Source organism: Rhinopithecus roxellana, chromosome 10, assembly GCF_007565055.1.
Source record: "Rhinopithecus roxellana isolate Shanxi Qingling chromosome 10, ASM756505v1, whole genome shotgun sequence".
NCBI classification, from domain to species: Eukaryota; Metazoa; Chordata; class Mammalia; order Primates; family Cercopithecidae; genus Rhinopithecus; species Rhinopithecus roxellana.
This window is the reverse complement of record NC_044558.1, coordinates 85,280,727-85,304,229: the sequence shown is the minus strand read 5'-3', so window position 1 is coordinate 85,304,229 and position 23,503 is coordinate 85,280,727. Positions and strand designations below refer to the sequence as shown.

The following is a 23,503-nucleotide window of genomic DNA, read 5'->3' as shown; positions in this document are numbered from 1 at the left end:
AGATGAGGAGCGCGGCGAAGGGGGCCGGACGGACAGGCCATGCTGCCCCCTCCCCCGACCCCGCTCGGGCGGGCGGGCGGGGACGGCCGAGGGGAGGGCCCGCCGGGGGCCGACCTGCCGGCTCCTCCCCCCGCCGCCCTGCGCGCATAAAGCCCCGCGCTCGCCCGCGCGCCCGGGCGCCCGCGGAGGCGGCGGCGCCGGGACTCCCCTCCCGCGGGGCTCCCGGGTCCCCGGGGCCGAGCGAGACCCCGAATCCCGGTGCGGGTCGGGACCAGGGCGCGGCCGCACCCCCCCCCCCGGCACGGGGGCCTGGCCGCGGGAACGCCCTCCCGGAATGAAGCGCTTCCCGGTGCCTTCAAGGTAGCTCGGTTCCGGATCGAGAACCCTCCCCGGTCTTCCCTCTCAGGTCCCTGCTGTCTAGAATTGAAGAGAACCCCAATCTCCCCGGGTCGGGTGGGAGATAGCCCCAGTGTCCCCCAGTCGCCATACGCTCCATTTCCCCGGTCGGAGCGAGAAGCCACCCTCAGAGCCCCCAATTTCCTCCCAGCCTAATTTAGAGCCCCCCACCCCCACCCCAGGGCTCTAATTTAGAGTCCTCTCTCCGTTCCCAGGATCCCATATTCAGTTTGGGGGACCTTCTCAGTGCCTCGCGTCCCGAGTGGGGAACCTCCATCAGCACCCCAGTAGAAACCGTATCCGCTTCCCCAATCCGTCCTCAGCCCTTGGTGTCCAAAGTGAGAGTCCCCCTTAGCTTCCCCAAATCCCTGCTGTCCACATTAGTGGACCCTGTGGTCTGTTGAGAAAATCCCCCGCCCCAAGCCCGGGTTCCCAGTTTGCCGTCACCCCGAGTCCCCGGTGTGAGGAGTCTCCCCTGGTTCTCTCCCTCCCTGGCCGGTTTTGTGAGCTCCAGACTCCTGTCCTGATTCGGAAAACCCGGTTTCAGACGCTCACTACCCCCACCACCCTGAGGCTGGAGGAAAAGGCAGTGCCTCTTAGAGCCTCCCGTTTCCAGTTTAGGAGCCCAACGCCTTAGCTGTGCACCGTCCCCTCCGAAAGACCCCCTTCTTTTGCAGAGGTCTAAGCTCCACCCCATCCGATTGGAAGAGCCTAAACTACCTACCCACTGCATTTGGAATGGCTTCCCTCAGTCCCTCTTATTTTGAGGCTACTCCCCATGAAGGCAAACACCTTCCTTTCTACCCCCATCTTCTGGGTCTCTGGGATCCCCCAGTACTTGCACCCAAGGCTCCTGGGAGTCACCCCACGGTACCCCTAAAATTCACTCCCTCCAGCCTGGGAACAACCCTGAGAAAGTATTCTGGATTGCCAGGGGAGCTGCGGGGCCACTCTCCTTATCCCCACCTCTCCTTATCCCCACCTCTCCATATCTCCACCTCTCCTTATCCCCACCTCTCCTTATCCCCACCTCTCCATATCCCCACCTCTCCTTATCCCCACCTCTCCTTATCCCCACCTCTCCTTATCCCCACCTCTCCATATCCCCACCTCTCCTTATCCCCACCTCTCCATATCCCCACCTCTCCTTATCCCCACCTCTCCATATCCCCACCTCTCCTTATCCCCACCTCTCCTTATCCCCACCTCTCCATATCCCCACCTCTCCTTATCCCCACCTCTCCATATCCCCACCTCTCCTTATCCCCACCTCTCCATATCCCCACCTCTCCATATCCCCACCTCTCCATATCCCCACCTCTCCATATCCCCACCTCTCCATATCCCCACCTTTCCGTATTCAAGCCTTAGAACCCCTCACTTCCCTGACTGAAACCAGCCAAGAAAGGGTCCAAGCAGGAAGCTTAGGCGGCCAACACCCCTTCTCCCCATTCCTGCTGGGGGTCTTAGTGCCACACAAGCCGCTCCCTCCCAACTCACCTTCTACTCCTTCCCCCATCCCTACCTTAATCCATCCCGTGTAATCCAGTGACAACCCTTGTTGACAAGCCCTTTGCTGTTCACCTTCACATCCATCCTGAATTCAACACCTTTTATTCCTGGGCATCATAACTGTGACCCCTGGAAGGGTGCCCATCCCCCTCTTGTTAGCCCTCCTTCCCTCCCCCAACCCCAACCACCATGCAGAGAAGAAAGTGAGAGACTTACAGTAATGGTTTCCTTGGGGACCTTCTGGGAGCGCTCAGCAGGTATATCCTGCCACCCTGTGAGCATAACACTAGAAACAAACTTGCTTTTTCCTGTTTGTGTCCCCTACTCTGCCCCACAGTTTCTCAGCATCCCCTGGACTGGGGACTGGGGGGCAACCCACACAAGGCATTTCTTACCATTCCAACACAAAAACATTCCAGTTTGTGTCGTAGGAGAGACACAGATGAGGGTGAGCAGGTAGCCTCTGCAGTATTAGGGAGCTGACTCTTCTTAGGTCTGAACTTAAAAAGGGTCATTGGAGAGGTGCAGGGAGTAGGGATCTCCCAGTGTTCTGGACTTTGGTTTGTGTGCTGGTGCTGCTGGGCAGATGAGCTTGAAGGATAGGAAATGGGTCCTTTCCGGCAGTGGCAACCTACCCATGAGAATGAGAACGTGCCCCTCAAAACGGATCTCCGTCATCTCTCTCCAGAAAAGAAGAGAAAACACAAGAAGAATGCCTGGTGCAGAGTCCTGATTCCTACTTCATGGATGTGACATGCCCAGGATGCTATAAAATCACCATGGTCTTTAGCCATGCACAAACGGTAGTTTTGTGTGTTGCCTGCTTCACTGTTCTCTGCCAGCCTACAGGAGGGAAAGGAAGGCTACAGAAGGATGTTCCTTCAGGAGGAAGCAGCACTCAAAGCACTCTGAATCAAGATGAGTGGGAAACCATCTCAATAAACAAATTTTGGATCAAAAAAAAAAAAAAAAGGAAATGGGTAAGGGCATCTGTTCAGAGTCAGCCAAGGCTGTGTAAGAAGTAGCTTGAGATAGGATCCATGTATTAGCATCTTCATTCAGGATCTCCGAGGAGGAAGCGTCTATCTCTTTTGGTCAGTAGCTTGTTAGTGTCACAGTAACATGGGTTAGACTTAGACAAGTTCTCTTTCAGTGCAGGTTTATCTCAGTCGCGCAGCTTCAGTCCGTTTTGTTCACAGTAGGGGCCACAAGTCCTTCTAGAGGTAGCCCTCACAGGACAATGCAGTTCTAAACGCATGATCCTCACAGTAAATTGAGGATCTCAGTGGTATTAAGGAAAAATGATCTTTAGAGCAACTGGCCCAGACTTCAGAATTAAGAGATTAGAGGATGTGGTTCCAGCTCTTTTTCTCTGGTACTACACATACAGAACATCACTCAGAGAATAAAAGAAGAATTTGCTTTATAGTTTTTAAAAAATCCTCTTGAGAAAGACAGTGGGTAAATTATATTATGCAACTTGGCACGTATTTACTGAACATCTTCTATGTACTAGACATTGTCCTAGGTGCTGTAGTCCCAGCAGCTGCCTTTGTAAAGCTTGCATTCTAGAGATGAGTCATATAAGTAAATGAATGAATGAGTGAATGAATAAACAATAGATAAATAAATGGTGTGTTCAGTTAGATGTAAGTGCCACAGAGAAGGAAGGGTGATAGGGAGGGTGGGTACCATGGGGAAGAAGGTGAAATGCAATCATATGTGTGTGTGTGTATATATATATATATAATACATATATATATTTGTTTGTTTCTTTGTTTTTTTTTTTTTTTTTTTTTTTTTTTTTTTTTTTTTTTTTTTTTTGAGATGGAGTCTTGCTTTGTCGCCCAGGCTGGAGTGCAGTGGCGTGATCTTGGCTCACTGCAATCTCTGCCTCTTGGATTCAAGCAATTCTCCTGCCTCAGCCTCCCCAGTAACTGGGATTACAGGCATCCACCACCACTCCTGACTAATTTTTTGTATTTTTAGTAGAGATGGGGTTTCGCCGTGTTGGCCAGGCTGGTCTTGAACGCCTGACCTCAGGTTATCTGCCCACCTCTGCCCTTGAAAGTGTTGGGATTACAGGCGTGAACCTGAGATGCAATTTTAAATCAACAACATTCTCATGGGGAGGGTGATGTTTTGGCAAAGACTTGAAGGAGATGAGGTAAATGAGTCTACTCTATGATACAAAACTCATTTAAGCAGAATGTCTGCATCTCTTAAGTGCAATGATAATCAACTTTCATATTTCGACTTTCACTGCTCTAAAACTGTAGGTCAAGTGGACTCAGGGTAGATGGGGGCTCATAAAATGGCAGTTTTTGAACAAACACCTCTATCAGATGAGGAGGCTGAGAGCTGAGGGTTTTCCAGGGCCACTCTTGGAGAAACACAGCTTTAAGATCTATTGAAGGGCCTTTGAGAATGACAACAACAAAATTAAAGATTAAATTATAGTCCATATGGTTTTAGTGTGCAGAGTATTTCAGTGTTCTCATTCTTTGAAAATGCAATATTGGCCGGGTGCGGTGACTCTTGCCTGTAATCCCAGCACTTTGGGAGGCCAAGGTAGGTGGATCACAAGGTCAGGAGTTCAAGACCATCTGGCCAACATAGTGAAACCCCGTCTCTACAGAAAATACAAAAATTAGCCTGGCATGGTGGCGCATGCCTGTCATCCCAGCTACTCGGGAGGCTGAGGCAGGAGAATTGGTTGAACTTGGGAGACGGAGGTTAAAGTGAGCCAAGATCGCACCACTGCACTCCAGCCTGGGTGACAGAGTGAGACTCCATCTCAGAAAAAAGAACAAAAGAAAATGCAATATCCAAGCAAAGCTCTGAATTACCCGGAACATCCCATTCCTTGTCCATGCAAGACAAGGAAAATTTACTGTAAGCCGATTAAGAGCCATGCATTTATAATCAGTCCATTTTACAAACTTCCCCTACTTAAAATATACGTGTATATATATATATATATATATATATACTTTATTTATGTATTTATTGTTTTGAGACAGAGTCTTGCTCTGTTGCCCAGGCTGGAGTGCAGTGGCATGATCTCAGCTCACTGCAAGCTCCACCTCCCAGGTTCACGCCATTCTCCTGCCTCAGCCTCTTGAGTAGCTGGGACTACACGTGCCTGCCACCATGCCCGGCTAATTTTTTTTTTTTTTTGAGACGGAGTCTCGCTCTGTCGCCCAGGCTGGAGTGCAGTGGCCGGATCTCAGCTCACTGCAAGCTCCGCCTCCCGGGTTCACGCCATTCTCCTGCCTCAGCCTCCCCAGTAGCTGGGACTACAGGCGCCCGCCAGGTCGCCCGGCTAGTTTTTTGTATTTTTAGTAGAGACGGGGTTTCACCATGTTAGCCAGGATGGTCTTGATCTCCTGACCTCGTGATCCGCCCGTCTCGGCCTCCCAAAGTGCTGGGATTACAGGTGTGAGTCACAGCGCCTGGCCTTCTTTCTTTTTTTGAGACAGGGTCTCACTCTGTTGCCCAGGCTGGAGTGTGGTGGCACAATGAGGGTTCATCGTAGCTTCAACCTCCTGGGCTCAAGCAGTCTTCCCATCGCAGCCTCCCAAGTAGCTGGGACTACACATGCACGCCACCATGCCCAGCTAATTTTTGTTTTGTTCTGTTTTGCAGAACACAGTCTCACTATATTGCCCAGGCTGCTCTCAAGCTCCTGGACTCAAGCAATCCTCCGCCACCACGGCCTCCCATAGTGCTGGGATTACAATGTAAGCCACTATGCCCAGTCTAAAAAGTAGACTTTATTTTTATTGATGAGAAGGTACAGAGATTTCCCCATACCCACTGCCCCCACGTGTATCTAACCTTTCCCACTGTCAACATCCCCCACCAGAGTGGTACATTTGTTACAACTGGTGAACCTATACTGACACATTGTTATCACCCAGAGTCCATAGTTTAGAGTTCACTCTTGGTTTTGTACATTCTATGGGTTTGGGCAAATGCATAAGGACATGTATCTCCCATTATACTGTCATACAGAGTAGTTTCACTGTCCTAAACATTCTCTGTGCTTCCCCTATTTGTTCTTCTCTCCCCCAACGCCTGACAACCCCTGATCTTGATCCATAGTTTTCTCTTTTCAAGAATGTCATATAGGCCGGGCGCAGTGGCTCACGCCTATAATCCCAGTACTTTGGGAGGCCGAGGCGGATGGATCACGAGGTCAGGAGATTGAGACCATCCTGGCTAACATGGTGAAACCCCATCTCCCATCCTGGCTAACACGGTGAAACCCCGTCTCTACTAAAAAAATACAAAAAACTAGCCGGGCGAGGTGGCGGGCGCCTGTAGTCCCAGCTACTCTGGAGGCTGAGGCAGGAGAATGGCGTAAACCTGGGAGGCGGAGTTTGCAGTGAGCTGAGATCTGGCCACTGCACTCCAGCCTGGGTGACAGAGCGAGACTCCTTCTCAAAAAAAAAAAAAAAAAAAAAAAAAAAAAAAAAAAAAAAAAACCTGTCTCTACTAAAAATACGAAAAATTAGCCGGGTTTGGTGGCGGGCTCCTGTGGTCCCAGCTACTGGGGAGGCTGAGGCAGAAGAATGGCGTGAACCTGGGAGGCGGAGCTTGCAGTGAGCCAAGATCGCACCACCGCACTGCAGCCTGGGACAGAGCAAGACTCCATCTCAAAAAAAAAAAAAAGAAAGAAAAGAATGTCATATAGTTGGAATCACATGGTATGTCGCCATTTCAGATTTGCTTCTTTCACTTACTAACACACAGTTAAGATTCCTCCATGGTGGCTTTTTTTGTGTGTGGGTTTCATTTTTTTGTTTCTTGGGTTTTTTTTTGTTTGTTTGAGACAAGGTTTCACTCTGTCGCCCAGGCTGGAATGCAGTGGCATGATCAGGCTCACTGCAGCCTCAGCTTCTCAGGCTCAAGCGATCCTCCCACCTCAGCCTCCCAAACAGCTGGGACTACAGAATAGTTGGGACTACAGGCACACACCACCACCCCTGGCTAATTTTTGTATTTTTCGTGGAGACAGGGTTGCACCATGTTGCCCAGGCTGGTCTGGAACTCCTAGCTTCAAGTGATCCATCTGCCTCAGTCTCTCAAAGTGCTGGGATTACAGGTGTGAGCCACCTTGCCTGGCCCCCTCTATGTCTTTTCATAGCTTGATAGCTCATCTGTTTTTAGTGCTGAATAATAGTTTGTGCTCTAGATGTACCCCAGTTTATGCATCCCTTCACCTCCTGAAAGACATCTTGGTTGCTTTTAAGATTTGGCAATTATGAGGCCGGGCGCGGTGGCTCAAGCCTGTAATCCCAGCACTTTGGGAGGCCGAGACGGGCGGATCACGAGGTCAGGAGATCGAGACCATCCTGGCTAATACGGTGAAACCCCGTCTCTACTAAAAAATACAAAAAAACTAGTTGGGCGAGGTGGTGGGCGCCTGTAGTCCCAGCTACTCGGGAGGCTTGAGGCAGGAGAATGGCGTAAACCCGGGAGGCGGAGCTTGCAGTGAGCTGAGAACCGGCCACTGCGCTCCAGCCTGGGCCGCAGAGCAAGACTCCCTCTCAGAAAAAAAAAAAAAAAAAAAAAAAAAAAAAAAAAAAAGATTTGGCAATTATGAATAAAGCTCAGGTTTTTGCATGGACATAGGTCTTCAGTCCCTCACTTTTTCGTCCTAATTTTTCTGTTTTGTTTTTTTTTTTTTTTCCTTCTCTCAAATTTCTGGACTTAACCAGAAGGCTATCAGCTGGAGTAATGAGAGCACTTGACTGAGAGTCCAAAGATCCATATGCTGGTCTTGGGACTACCACTGTTTCTGGTTGGGTGGTTCTAGGGATATACCACTTAGCCTTCTGAGCTTCCATTTACTTTCAGAGTTGCTGCAAGACTTAAGTGAGATCATGTGTTTGAAAGCACCTTAGACACTCTAAAGCACTATGGGAAAGTAAAGGTAGTCCATCAAAAGTACTGTGGGGGTGCCAGGTGTGCTGACTCACGCTTGTAATCCTAGCACTTTGGGAGGCTGAGGTGGACGGATCACTTGAGGTCAGGAGTTTGAGACCAGCCTGGACAAAATGGCAAAACCCCGTCTCTACCAAAAATGCAAAAATTGACAAGGCGTGGTGGCACATGCCTGTAATCCTAGCTACTGGGGAGGCTGAGGTGGGAGAATCACTTGAACCCAGGAGGCAGAGGCTGCAGCAAGCCGCGATCTTGCCACTGCACTCCCGCCTGGGCAACAGAGTGAGACTCCATCTCAAAACAAAAGAATAAAAGGCAGCACGATGGGAAGGTAAGGATAGAGCTGTCCATCAACTCTATACAATGGAATATTATTTGGCCATAAAAAGGAATGTGTTACTGGTACATTTCACAACACACATGAACCTTGAAGACATTTTACTCAGTGAAAGGAGCCAGAAACAAAAGGCCACATATTTCATGATTCCATTTACATGAGATGTCCACAATAGGCAAATCCACAGAAACAGGAAGTAAACAGTGTCTGCCTGGAGCTTGGAGTGTGAGGGAAGACATGGGGAAGTGGGGAGTGACTGCCAACGGATCCAGGTTTCTTTCGGGAGTGATAAAAATGTTCTAAAATTGGTTATAGTGATGGTTACACAATTCTGTGACTATATTTTAAATGTTGAATTATATACTTTAAGTGGGTAAATTGGATGGCATGTGAATTATATCTCTATAAAGCTGTTACCAAAAAAAAAAAAAAGAAAAGAAAAACATTTACCTAGTTTGAACCTTTCCCTGATTTCATTGCCTGTCCATGGAAATGAATTGCCCCTCTTTTCTCCCCTAACACTTTGCTTTCACCTTTATTGTTATTATTATCTAGAAATTATTAAACGCTTTCCACATCCTAGACGTGGTACCAAGCATTTTACACTTTGCAGGGATTTTCCCATTTCATTCTCCCAGCAATTCTACAAGGTAGAAACTACTATGTTTTTATTTTTCTAACCAAGAAAACATGCCTTAGAGAAGTTAAGTAATTTATCCGAAGTCACATACAGATACTCCTCTATTTACAATGAAGCTACATCCCAATAAAACCATCATAAGCCAAAAATATTTTCAGGCCAGGCTCAGTGGCTCACACCTGTAATCCCAGAACTTTGGGAGGCTGAGGTAGGAGAATTGCTTGAGTCTAGGAGTTTGAGACCAGCCTGCGCAACATGGTGAAATCCCATCTTTACTAAAAATACAAAACATTAGCCAGGAGGGGTGGCACGTGCTTGTAGTCCCAGCTGAGGGGGAGGCTGAGGTGGGAGGATGGCTTGAGCTCAGGAAGTCAAGGCTGCAGTGAGCCATGATCATACCACTGCATTCCAGCCTGGGTGAAGGGAGTAAGACTGTCTCAAACAACAACACAAAAAGCCAGGTGTGGTGGCACACCCTATAGTCCCAGCTACCCTGGAGGCTGAGGCATGAGGTGAGCCTAGAAGGTTGAAGCTGCAGTGAACCGTGATTGTGCCACTGTATTCCAGTCTGGGCAACAGAGTGAAATCCTGTCTCCAAAAAAAAAAAAAGAAAAAAAAAATATATATAATGCATTTCATACCTGGAAAAACTTAACACAAAGTCAAAATCTTGTAAGTCGCACCATTGTAAATTAGGGATCATGTGTACTAAATGCTAAGTAATAACTAAGATGTATTGAGCAGTTATTGTGTCTCAGGCACTTTGCATTGGGAAACTCATTCAATCCTTGCAACAGCTCTCTGAGGTAGGTCCCTATTTTATGGATCAGAAAATGAAAGCATTGAGAGGTCAACTTGCTAGTAAAGATAAGATGGGTGGTAAGTGAGGGGGCTGAGATTTGAATTCAAGTCTGATACCAGAATTCCCATCATGAACTTCATCATGAACATCATGAACATAATTTTATATTATCCACCTATTTAATGCACACACAGTGCACCTATTATTACAGATGGTTCTGGAATGTCTGTTATGCTGGAATGGGAGCTCTCTAAGGGAAAGTCCCTTAAACCTCTTTGCATTCTGCTCCACCACCCCTTATCCTCAGTATCATACCTTACACTGAGTACTCAGTAGTTGGGTTTTGTTTGTTTGTCTTTGAGACAGGGTCTCACTCTGTCACTCAGGCTGGAGTGCAGTGGCATGATCTCGGCTCGCTGCCACCTCCACCTCCTGGGCTCAAAGGATCCTCCCACCTCAGCCCCCCAAGTAGCTGGGACTACAGGCTCAAGCCACCACACTCAGCTAGTTTTTGTATTTTTTGTAGAGACAGGGTTTTGCTATGTTGCCCAGGCTGGTCTCGAATTCCTGAGTTCAAGTGATCTGCCCGCCTCAGCCTCCCCAAGTGCTGGGATTACAGGCATGAGCCACCACACCCAGCCTCACTAGTTGTACTTGCCTAGAAGCCATCACTGTGCTAGGGCTAGAGGATGAGATGGTGAATGAGACAGACAGTGATTCCTACTTTCACAGATGTGACAATCTGGAGACACTCACAATAGTTTAACATACATCTTTTTTGCCTAGGCTGGTCTTTAACTCCTGAGCTCAAGCGATATTCCCGCCTCAGCCTCCCAAAGTGCTGGGATTACATGCGTGCACCACCACGCCTGGGTGATATACATCTTTTTAACCAGGTCATTTGAATCACTGCAATAATTAAATGTAGTAGGTTCTATTAATGTGCTTGCCTTACAGATGATGAAGCTGAGACTCAAACATCTGAAGTGACATGCCCAAGGTCATGCAGCTGGCCAGTCTAAAAGTCCAGCTCTACCTGACCCAAACATTATGCTACACGCTGGCTCCATTCCCCACCCCCTGACATTCCCCCGCTGCCCTGGCAGAGAGGGAATTAAATAAACTATTCTGCTTGCCCAGCTGAGAACACCCACAGTCTGTCCAGACCTGCTGACTCTCCCACTTTCTCACTGTCGCTTCCAATGACAGCCAGGGCTGGTTTGATGTGTCGGTGAAAGGGGGGATGCTTCAGAGTTTTATGGTTTCAGCATCTGAAGTCACCTCTCTGCTGTAATTAACTCTGTGATTTAATCTGCTCAACTAATCATTCTACATTTCAGGGACCAAAGACAAAGATGTGAAGAGGATGCCTCCTTTATATTTTATTTTTTTTAATGTTTATTTTGGGAAACTGAAACTGTGGACCTGGAGAAGTGAAAGCGCAGGTCTGTCAGTGCTGACTGTGGGGAAGGGGTGCCAGGCTGCAGGCAGGGTTCTCTTACACTTAGGCCAGACCTAAAGGTGAGGGGCTGGCTACAGGGGAGGTTCTCATCTCTGAGCCCCGTCTGGAGAACAAAGTGCCCTCTCTAGAGCCCAGGTTTTCAGGGACCAGGGAAATAGTTTTTGGAGTTTGTGAACTTAGTGGAAAAAGTATTAGGGAGTTAGGAGCCTGGGGCTCCACCTCCGACCTTGAAGCAGGCTCTTCCCCTCTCTGAGCACTAGTTTATTCATGTGCAAAATGGAAAGTGGCATATTATTCCAGAGATAGAAAATTGGTTTCAGTTTTTCTACTTGGCCTCCCAAATTACCTCCAAAATGACTGGTAGTGGCTAGGGCTGGGCAAGGATAGAAATCGGTGATTGATTAGTGATGTCTGCCTTGGTGCAGGTAGTCACGGAACAGTAGAAGGTGTGCTATAGAATTGCCTTCTCTGGACTAGATAATCACTACATCTTTTCCAGTTTTGGTCTTCTAGAGACTTTAGAACAAGAAGGGCAGCTATGCAGCATCCTCAGGAGCTATGCAGCATCCCCAGGAGTAAGGCAACCAAGGGAAGAACCATCAAAGTGACAATTTTATTAATAATGATAATACATGATTCTATATGTGGAGGAAAAGGGTTTACAGCAAACCATAAGCCATTTGCCTCAAACCACTAACATGGTGGGGAGGCGTGTGTTAGTATGAGTATGAATTTTTTCTGTGAGTATAGATCTTAACAACCAGAAAACAGTAAAAATAATTTAAATGAGTCTATTTAAAGACTGTTCAAGAACACTGATAGCAGCATTATTCATAATAACCAGAAATTGGAAGTAATCCAAATGTCCATCAACAGGAGAATGGATAAACTATGATATATTCATACAATGGAATACTATGTAAAATGAAAAGGGCCGGGCGCCCAACACTTTGGGAGGCCAAGACAGGTGGATCACTTGAGGCCAGGAATTCAGGACCAGCCTAGCCAACATGGTGAAACCCCATCTCTATTAAAAATACAGAAATTAGCTGGGTGGGGCGGCACAGGCCTGTAATCCCAGCTGCTTGAGAGGCTGAGACAGGAGAATCACTTGAACCCGGGAGGTGGAGGTTGTGGTGTGCCAAGATCACACCAAGATCACGCCACTGCACTCCAGCCTGGGTGACAGAGACTACATCTCAAAAAAAAAAAAAAAAAAAAAAAAAAAGGCCATGCTTGGTGGCTCAGGCCTGTAATCCCAGCACTTTGGGAGGCTGAGGCAGTCAGATTGCTCGAGACCAGGAGTTCAAGACCAGCCTGGCCAACATGGTGAAACCATCTCTACTAAAAATACAAAACTTGGTTGGGCGTGGTGGTGTAAGCCTGTGGTCCCAGCCACTGGGGAGGCTGAGGCAGGAGAATTGCCTGAACCCAGGAAACAGAGATTGGAGTAAGCCGAGATCATGCCACTGCACTCCAGCCTGGGCAACAGAACAAAACTCCATCTCAAAAAAAAAAAAAAAGGACAAATGACAGATACATATAATAATACAAAGGAATCTCTCTTTCTTTCTTTCTTTCTTTCTTTCTTTCTTTCTTTCTTTCTTTCTTTCTTTCTTTCTTTCTTTCTTTCTTTCTTTCTTCTTCCTCCTCCTCCTCCCTCCCTCCCCTCCTCCCTCCCTCCCTCCCTCCCTCTTTCTTTCTTTCTTTCTTTCTTTCTTTCTTTCTTTCTTTCTTTCTTTCTTTCTTTCTTTCTTTCTTTCTTTCTTTCTTTCTTTCTTTCTTTTCTTTCTTTTGTTCGAAACAAAGTCTTGCTCTGTCACCCAGGCAGGAGTGCCTCCCAAGTTTTATATATAAATTTTTATAAATAGCTACAACCCAGATTAAGATACAGATCCATAAAAGTGACCACTCACCACATGTGTCTACTGAGCACTTGAGATGCAGCTGACCAAACTGACAGTGCTGTAAGTGCAAAATATACATTGGATATCAAAGAATGCAGAAAATGAATGTAAAATACAGTGATAATAATTTTACATTGATTACATGTTGAAACGAAGTTTTTGAATATTTTATTACAATACATTTCACCTGTTTCATTTTATGTCTTTTTATTTTTATTTATATATTTATTTAGTTTTGTTTATTTTTTTGAGATGGAGTCTCACTCTGTCACCCAGGCTGGAGTGCAGTGGCGCAATCTTGGCTCATTGCAACCTCCACCTCCTGGGTTCAAACGATTCTCCTGCCTCAGCCTCCTGAGTAGCTGGGATTACAAGCACCCGCCACCAGGCCCAGCTAATTTTTGTATTTTTAGTAGAGACGGGGTTTCACCATGTTGGCCAGGCTGGTCTCCAACTCCTGGACCTCCAACTCCAACTCCTGTGGTCCCAGGTGATCCACCCGCCTCAGCCTCCCAAACTGCTGGGATTACAGGAGTGAGCCACTGCGCCTGGCCTTTATGTCTTTTTAATGTGGTTACTAGAAAATTTTAAATTACATATACGGTTTACAGCTGTAGCTGGCATTTTTTTTTTTTTTTTTTTGAGCTGGAGTCTTGCTCTGTTGCCCAGGCTGGAGTGCAGTGGCACGATCCTGGCTCACTGCAAGCTCTGCCTCTCGGGTTCACGCCATTCTCCTGCCTCAGCCTCCCAAGTAGCTGGGACCACAGGCACCCACCACCACGCCCGGCCAATTTTTTGCATTTTTAGTAGATACGGGGTTTCACAGTGTTAGTCAGGATGGTCTCGACCTCCTGACCTCGTGATCCGCCAGCCTCGGACTCCCAAAGTGCTGGGATTACAGGCATGAGTATAGTTGGCATTTTATTTCTATTGGGCAGCACTGATATTGAACCTTTCCTTCCTCCAGAAAGTTATCTCCTGCTTCCAAGTCAATATCTGCTTCCCTCTTCCCAAAGATAAACGCGATTATGATCTGTCTTCCAATAGATTAGTTTTGCCTGTTCCATAATTTCATATAAGTGGAATTTTTGTATGTATTTTTTTGCATCTGGCTTCTTTTGCTCATACAGTTTGTTGTTGTTGTTGTTTTGAGACAAGGTCTCACTTTATCACACAGGCTGGAGTGCAGAGGCATGATCTTAGCTCACTGCAGCCTTGACCTCAAGCGAGTTCAAGTGATCCTCCTGCCTCAGCCTCCCGCATAGCTGGGACTACAGGCATGCACCGCCACACTTGGCTAATTTTTGTATTTTTCGTAGAGATGGGGGTTTTGCCATGTTGCCCAGGCTGGTCTCGAACTCCTGGGCTCAAGTGATCTGCCCTCCAATACCTCCCAAAGTGCTAGGATTATAGGCATGAACCACGGTGCCCGCCCTCAACATACAGTTTTTGAAATTCATCCAAGCTGAGCATAGATTAGAGGCTGACACCTCTAATCCCAGATTAGCACTTTGTGAGGCCAAGGTGGGAGGATCACTTGAGGCCAGGAGTTCAAGACGAGCCTGGGCAACATAACAAAACCCCATCTCTGCAAAAATATAAGAAAATTAGCCAGATGTGTTGGTATGAGCCTGTAGTCCTAGCTACTTAAGAGGCTAAGGCAGGAGAATCTCTTCAGCCTGGGAGTTTGAGGAAACAGTGAACCATGATTGTGCCACTGCATTCCAGCCTGGGTGACAGAACAAGACCCTATCAAAGAAGAAAAAAAGAAGTGAGAGTGATACTTTACTTAAAAAAAAAAAAAAAATTAAAAGAGGAATAGGATGAGCGACTGGAGATAGAGTAACAAAGGTAAGAAAGATTGAGCTATATCTGGCCGGGTGCAGTGGCTCAGGCCTGTAATCCCAGCACTTTGGGAGGCCAAGACGGGTGGATCACGAGGTCAGGAGATCGAGACCATCCTGGCTAACACGGTGGAACCCCCATCTCCACTAAAAATACAAGAAAATTAGCTGGGTGTGGTAGCAGGTGCTTGTAGTCCCAGCTACTCAGGAGGCTGAGGCAGGAGAATGGCGTGAACTGGGGAGGCGGAGCTTGCAGTGAGTTGAGATCACACCTCTACACTCCAGCCTGGGTAACAGAGCGAGACACCGCCTCAGAAAAAAAAAGGAATTTACTTTTTGGTCTTCAGCATCATATCCCAATTTTTTAGTGTGTCACATGTAACATGTAACTAATAACAACAAAGTAGATATTGACAACTTTACTGAGCCCTTACCATCCACTCAGCATTGTCCTAAGAGCTTTCCTGTCTGATCACATTTAATCCCCTCTACAGCCTTCTGAAGTTAGTTCTATGATGATCCTCCCATGTTGTAGATGGGGAAACTGAGGCTCAGTAAACTTACCCAAGGATACTGCACTCAGAAATGGTAAAGAGGGGATTGAAAGTCCGGTGTCTCTGGTTTCCGGCCTGGTATTTTTAACCACTACCTCTACTGAAGCTTGAGAATGCTTTCTTTGCTTTAAATAAATAAATGAAGAAGAAAAAGAAATAAACAAATGAGGAAAAGTAGAGCCAAGGTTATGTCTATAAATAACGTCACTCTTGCTCCCTGGCCTTTGGACAAGCTCTCCGGAGGAAGAGAGGAAGAGCTGGGGTTATGTAGAATTCAGACTATCTTATCTGAACACCATGGAAGCATGAGTCACGTGGGAATGCCATTCATCAGGAGTGTCCCAATTTTACAAAGGTTGAGAAAGGCTGCCTTGGAGAGCCTGTGATGCCCCCTTCTTGCTTTACGGATAAACTTAGAGATCCAAAGAAACGATTATTTTGCCCAAGGTCACACAGCTAGTACTCAGCGGCTACATCTTTGCCTCTTCTCTTCCCAGTGAATGAATCAAATGTGCCTTTTCCACCGTGTCAGGTACTCTGGAGGCATCCACACCTGAATAAGGCTTGCTGATGGTTCTTGAGGCATTTACGCTCCAGTAAAGGGACAAATTATATAAAGCAAAGTATGAGAGCCTTAAGAGAGCTTTGGAGGCTCAAGGGAGGGAGGGAGCACAGTGGGTTGGAGAGGAAAGGGAAGGCTGGTATCTGAGCTGGGTCAGAAAAGCAGAAATGGAGGAGTGGGCACTCCTCAAAGGAGAGCCAGTGGGTACCTGTGTTGGCTGAACTGTGTATTTGCCACCGGCCCAACTGTTGCCTCTAGTGTCCACCATCGTGTTGGGTCAACATTAAATTATTGGTTGACTAATACAGAATTGAACTCATTCAGGGGGGTTTCAGGGGCAGAAAGAAAATTAAATTAAAAAAGAACTCATTTGGCCAGCCTAGGTGGCTCACGCCTGCGATCTCAGCACTTCGGGAGGCTGGGGTGGGTGGATCACCTGAGGTCAGGAGTTCGAGACCAGCCTGACCAACATGGTGAAACCACATCTCTACCAGAAATACAGAAATTACTGGGCGTGGTGACGCACGCCCGTAATCCTGGCTGCTCGGCTGCTCAGCTGCTCAGGAGGCTGAGGCATGAGAATCACTTGAAACTGGGAGGCAGAGGTTGCAGTGAGCTGAGATTGCACCACTGCACTCCAACCTGGGTGACAGAGTGAGACACCATCTAAAACAAACAAACAAACAAAAAAAACAAAAACAAAAACAAAAAAACTCATTCATCAGAAAATGGAGAGGGTAAAGTTAGCTGAGAGTGGTGTTCATGTCCCTGTAATCCTAGCTAGACAGGAGCCCAAGACAGGTGGACCACTTGAGGCCAGGAGTTCAAGACCAGCCTGAGCAATAGACTGAGACCCCCACCTCTACTAAAAATAAAAGATTAGCAGAGTATGGTGGCTCATGCCTTTATGTAGACCCAGCCACTTGGAAGGCTGAAGTGGGAGGATCCCTTGAGTCCAGAAGGTAGAGGCTGCAGTGAGTTATAATTGCTCCACTGCATAAATATACACAATATGTATTTGTGTGTGTATATTGTAATGTCTGTGTATCCCGAAGTCATATGCTTCTCAAAAGAAAGGACTGTTAGCCAGGCACCGTTGCAAACACCTAGGCAACATAATAAGACTCTCACCTCTAAAAAAAAAAAGGAAGGACTGCTTTCTTCTTGTTCCCCATTATGGCTGGCACATAGTGGGCATTCTTTACATCTTGGCTGAATGAACAAATAGGTAAATTGTGGGGAAGATACGGTGTCCTCTTTAAGCCTTAAGAAATAACCAGCTGGGTGTGGTGGTTCATGCCTGTAATCCCAACACTTTGGGAGGCTGAGGCAGCAGATCATGAGGTCAGGAGTTCGAGACCAGCCTGGCCAACATGGTGTAACCCCATCTCTACTAAAAGTACGAAAATTAGCCGGGTGAGGTGGCACATGCCTGTAATCCCAGCTACTCGGGAGGCTGAGGCAGGAGAATTGCTTGAACCTGGGAGGCGGAGGTTGCAGTGAGCCAAGATCAAGCCATTGTACTCCAGCTCTGGGCGACAGAGCAAGACACTCCATCTCGGAAAAAAAAAAAAAAAAAAAAGCCTGGCATGGGGGCAGATGCTTGTAATCTCAGCTATTCAGGAGGCTGAAGCAGGAGGATTGCTTGAACCTGGGAGGCAGACGTTGCAGTGAGCAGAGATTGCGCCATTGCACTCCAGCCTGAGGGACAAGAATGAAATTCCATCTCAAAAAAAAAAAAAAAAAAAAAATGGCTAAGTGTAAGGCTCACACCTATACCAACACTCTGGAAGGCTGAGGTGGGAGGATTGCTTGAGGCCAGGAGTTTGAGACCAGCCTGAGCAACATAGGGAGACCCTGTCTCTAAAAAGTTAAAAAATTAGACAGGCATAGCAGCACTTGCCTATGGGCCCAGCTACCTGGAAACGTGAGGTGGGAGGATTGCTTGGGCCCAGGAGGTCGAGGGTGCAGTGAGCTATGATCATGCCACTGCATTCCAGCCTGGATGACAGAACAATACCCTGTCTAAAAAAAAAAAAAAAAAAAAAAAAGGTCTGTTAGGACTTTGTTTTTTTAATATAGCTATATGGCTTTTATTTTGAGACGGTGTCTCACTCTGTTGCCTAGGCTGGGGTGCAATGGCATGATCTGGGCTCACTGCAACCTCCACCTTCCAGGTTCAAGTGATTCTCCTGCCTCAGTCTCCCAAGTAGCTGGGATTGCAGGTGCCCGCCACATCTGGCTAATTTTTGTATTTTTAGTAGAGAAGGGGTTTCATCATGTTGGCCAGGCTGGTCTCCAACTATCAACCTCAAGTGATCCACCTGCCTCGGCCTCCCAAAGTGCTGTGATTACAAGTGTGAGCCACTGCACGTGGCCAAATATAGCTTAATATAGTAACACACAACTGGGAAATAGATGGAACCAGGATTCAAACACCCATCCTTCTGATGTGAGATTTTGTGACTCAGAAGAGGGAAGTCAGACCCAACCTGGAGAGCCCACTCCCATGCCTGTCTGCAGCTGTCCTGGCTGTGCCTTTAGAGGGTGGGCTGACCTCGCTCTGGCATCGGCAGCACCAGCAAGCACCAGAGGGGTGTGTCCCTGGGGGCACTCAAAATCATCCACCAAGAAAAGATCAGGCCTTTTTAAAAAATTTATTTTTATTTTGAGACAGAGTCTTGCTCTGTCGCCCAGGCTGGAGTGCAGTGGCATGATCTCGGCTCACTGCGAGCTCCACCTCCCGGGTTCACGCCATTCTCCTGCCTCAGCCTCCCGAGTAGCTGGGACTACAGGCAACTGCCACCACACCCGGCTAATTTTTTGCATTTTTTTTAGTAGAGACAGGGTTTCACCATGTTAGCCAGGATGGTCTCCATCTCCTGATCTCATGATCCGCCTGCCTCGGCCTCCCAAAGTGCTGGGATTACAGGCCTGAGCCACCGCGCCCGGTCAGATCAGGCCTTCTATAGTATTTTTTTCTATTTCATCTCTTTCCCCCTCTCTTTTTTTTTTTTTTTTTTTTTTTTTTTGAGACAGGGTCTGCCTCTGTTGCTCAGGCTGGAGTGCAGCAGTGGTGCAATCATAACTCACCGACACCTTGAACTCCTGGGTTCAAGCCTTCCTCCCACCTTAGCCTCCTGAGTAGCTAGGACGACAGGTGCATGCCACTATATCTGGCTAATTTCTTATTTTATTTATTTATTTATTTAGACAGAATCTCACTTCGTCGCCCAGGCTGGAGTGCAGTGGCCCAGTCTCAGCTCACTGCAACCTCCATCTCCCAGGCTCAAGTGATTCTTGTGCCTCAGCCTACTGAGTATCTGGGATTATATGCGTGTGCTACCACACTCAGCAAGTTTTTTTTTTTTTTTTGAGACGGAGTCTTGCTCTGTCCCCCAGGCTGGAGTGCAGTGGCGCGATCTCGGCTCACTGCAAGCTCTTGCCTCCCAGGTTCACGCGATTCTCCCACCTCAGCCTCCTGAGTAGCTGGGACTACAGGCACCCACCACCACTCTCAGCTAATTTTTTGTATTTTTAATAAAGATGGGGTTTCACCGTGTTGGCCAGGCTGATCTCGAACTCCTGACCTCAAGTGATTCGCCTGCCTTGACCTCCCAAAATGTTGGGATTACAGGCGTGAGCCACCACACCTGGCCTCACTTTCTTGATAGTGCCTTTTGATGCACAAGTTTTTGTTTTTATTTATTTATTTATTTTGAGACAGAGTCTCACTCTGTCACCCACACTGGAGTGCAGTGGTACAATCATAGCTCACTACACCCTCGAACTCCTGAGTTTAAGCCATCCTCCCGCCTCAGCATCCAAGTACCTGGGACTCCATGCTCTTGCCACCACACCCAGCTAAATTGTGTTATTTTATGTAGAGACGAGGTCTCACCATGTTGCCCAGGCTGGTCTCAAACTCCTGAGTTGAAGCAATCCTCCTGCCTAGCCTCCCAAAATGCTGGGATTACAGGCATGAGCCACTGCACCCTGTGCCACTGCACTCCAGTCTGGGTGACAGAACGAGATTCTGTCTCAAACAAACAAACAAACAAACAAGTGAAAAGGGCGGGGTGCAGTGGCTGACACCTGTAGCACCTGTAATCTCAGCACTTTGGGAGGCCAGGGTAGGCGGATCACTTGAGGTCAGGAGTTTGAGAACAGCCTGGCCAACATGGTGAAACCCTCTCTCTACAAAAAAAATTACAAAAATTAGCCAGGCATGGTGGCGTGTGCCTGTAGTCCCAGCTACTTGGGAGGCTGAGGCAGGAGGACTTGAGCCCAGGGAGGTCAAGGCTGCAGTGAGCTGTGATCAAGCCACTATACTCCAGCCTGGGCAATAAAGCGCAACTCTTTCTCAAAAAACAAATTAATAAATAAGTACAAATAGGCGAAGGACTTGAATAGATATTTCTCCAAAGAAAATACACAAATAGCCAATAAGCACATGAAAAGATATTCATCTTGAGCCATTAGTGAAATGCAAGGCAAAGCCACAATGAGATATCACTCCACACCTACTACCACAGCTATGAGTAAATAAATAAATGGAAAATGACAAGTGTTGGCAAGAATGTGGAGAAATTGAAGCTTTCTGTACATTGCTGGTGTGAGCGTGAAATGGTGTGTCACTGTGGAAAACAGTTTGATGGTTTCTCAGAAAGTAAAACAATGATCATATGACTCAGATCCTAGGTATATACCCAAAATAATTAAAAACAGGTATTCAGACAAAAACATGCATGATTATGATCCATTCAGCACCATTCACAACTGCCAAAAGATTGAAACAACCCAAATGTCCATCAAATGATGAATGGCTAAACAAAATGCAGTATACCCATACAAGGGAATACTGTTTAGACGTTAAAAGGAATGAAATAGGACACATGCTACAATATGGATAAACCTCAGGAACATCATCCTAAATGAAAAAAGCCAGGCTGGGCTTGGGGGTACATTTTGCCAGCTTTAATCCTAGCACTTTGGGAGGCCAAGGCGGATAGATTCCTTGAACCCAGGAGTTTGAGACCAGTCTGGGCAATATGGAGAAACCCTATCTCAACCAAAAATACAAAAAAATTAGTTGGATGTGGTGGTGGGCACCTGTGGTCCCAGCTATTTGGGAGGCTGAGGCAGGAGGGTCACTTGAGCCTGGGAGGTGGAGGTTGCAGTGAGCCGAGATCGCACCACTGCACTCCAACCTGGGGGACGGAGTGACAACTCATCTTAAAAAAAAAAAAAAAAGGAAAAGAAAAGAAAAAAGCCAGACGCAAAAGGTCACATACTGATTCCATTTCTATGAAATGCTATAATTCTATTTCTATGAAATATCTAAAATAGGCAAATCTGTAGAGACAGAAAGCAGGTTAGTGATTGCCAGGGGCGGGGGGAATAAGGAATGAGAAGTAATTGCTTACTGGATATGAGGTTAGAAGTTTGCCTTTAGGGTGATGAAAACGTTGTAAATATACTAAATGCAACTGAAATGCACACTTTAAAATGGTTAACTTCAATGAAACAAAAATAATTATCATAAAATAAATACATGATCATAGTAAGAAAATATCTTTTTTTCAAACAGCACAGAATGGTACTAAGTGACTTTTCTCCATGCTCTATTTCCACTCTTCAAAGGAAATACAGGATACTACAATTTATGATGTTTTTCCCCCAAATTTATTCCATACACATAGAAATGTGCAATATGTGTATATGTGTTTGTGTGTAGATCTTTCCTTTTCCTCTTATGCAAATGGGATTATATTCCACTCAGTGTACTGCCTTTTTCTCTTGGTAATGTGTCAATTACCATTCCATATCAATACAGTTTTCTTAATGGCTTCATAATATGGGCTTCCCATACTCCCCGTCTCTTCATCTTCAGACCTGAGGGCCCCACTGTTTCCGTCCAAGTTCTGAGTCCCAACGCCATCCTGCCTCGGACTTGTCAGTGACTTTGACCTCAATTGTTGCTCCTTCAAGTGGCATTGTCAGGAGTCTCTAACATCCAGCAGGTGCCTGGCCCCGTGGGCTTTATAAAAATGGCAGCTCCCTTCTTCCGCACCCTGTGCTATGCTAGGGCCAGCTGGGGGTACCGCAGAATAATGCCCGAGGGTGTAGACTCCCTGTCTTACCAGCTGTATGACCTCAGGCAAGTACCCTAACCTCCCTGAGCCTCAGTTTCCTCCGTTGCATTGAGGATATTCACAGTCCCATACAATGATGCTCACACAACGCTGAGCCCAGGGCCCAGCTCGGAGCCGGTCGGCGTCACGTGATCTCTCGGGAAGAAAAGGTGGGCAGAGCCCTGGGTCGATGGCCACCTGCTTTTGGGTAGGGCACTAATACAGGGTGCTGAGGCGGGAAGGTGAGGCCGAGCTGGGCGGCCCTGGGAACCCGGGAAGGAGGCGAGGCTGGAGTGGAAACGATTAGAATGAGAACAAACTGGCTCCTGAATAGAAGCTTTTATTCCTGCCGGAGAGGGCTTTGTTCCCCAAACACGTGACACACAAAAGCCTCTACTTGAATTCGGGAACCCTAATTGGTTCTCAGGTGGGGGAGGAGAGGGGTGTCCGGATTTAGGGATTCCTTAAAGGGACAATACTGTGGGTAGCTGAGCCCAGGGTTCCTCCCCATTGTCAGTGGGAGGGGGTGGCGTGGAGGGGACGGGATGGGTGGAGGGGAGGGGATGGGGTGGAGGGGAGGGGATGGGGTGGGGGGGAGGGGAAGAGCTGGACCAGTGGGGGTGGGGCAGCTGTTAGAAGAGGAGGGGGAGGGGAGAGGAAGGGAGAAGGGAAGAGGGAGAGAAGCACAGAGAGACTCAGAGGCCTGCAGCCCCCTGGGCCAGTGCTTGAGAAATAGTAGGCATGGATGGAGGGAAAGAAGGAAGGACGGAGGGAAGGAAGGAAGAGAGGAAGGAGGGGAGGAAGAAAGGAGGGGAGGGAAGGAAGGAAGGTAGGAAGGGGGGAGGAGGGAGGGAGGGAAGGAGAGGAGGAAGGAAGAGAGGGAGGAGGGGAGGAAGGAAGGAGAGAAAGAAGGAAGGAAAGCAGGAAGGGAGAGAAAAAGGGGAGGAAAGGGGAAAGGAAGGAAGAAAGGAAGGAAAGAGAGAGAGAAAAGAAGGACGGGAGGGACAGAGGGAAGGAAGGGAGGAAGAAAAAGGAAGAAAAGAAGGAAGGATGGAAGGACAGAAGGAAGGAAGGAAGGAGCCTGGCACGTTAGCTCACACTTGTAATACCAGCACTTTGGCAAGCCGTGGTGGGCAGATCACTTGAGGTCAGGAGTTCAAGACCAGCCTGGCCAATATGGTGAAACCCCGTCTCTACTAAAAATACAAAAATTAGCCGGGTGTGGTGGCAGGTGCTTGTAATCCCAGCTACTTGGGAGATTGAGGCAGGAGAATTGCTTGAACCTGGGAGGCAGAGGTTACAGTGGTTACAGTGAGCTGAGATGGTGCCAGAGCAAAACTCTGTCTCTTTTTTTGAGCCGGAGTCTCGCTCTGTCGCCCAGGCTGGAGTGCATTGGCATGC

General features: G+C 47.4%; 1 pseudogene; it reads left to right on the top strand.

The window, feature by feature from the left end:
- Positions 1–2,514: 2,514 nt before the first annotated feature.
- On the top strand, positions 2,515–2,830 carry LOC115900050 (annotated as a pseudogene).
- Positions 2,831–23,503: the final 20,673 nt, after the last annotated feature.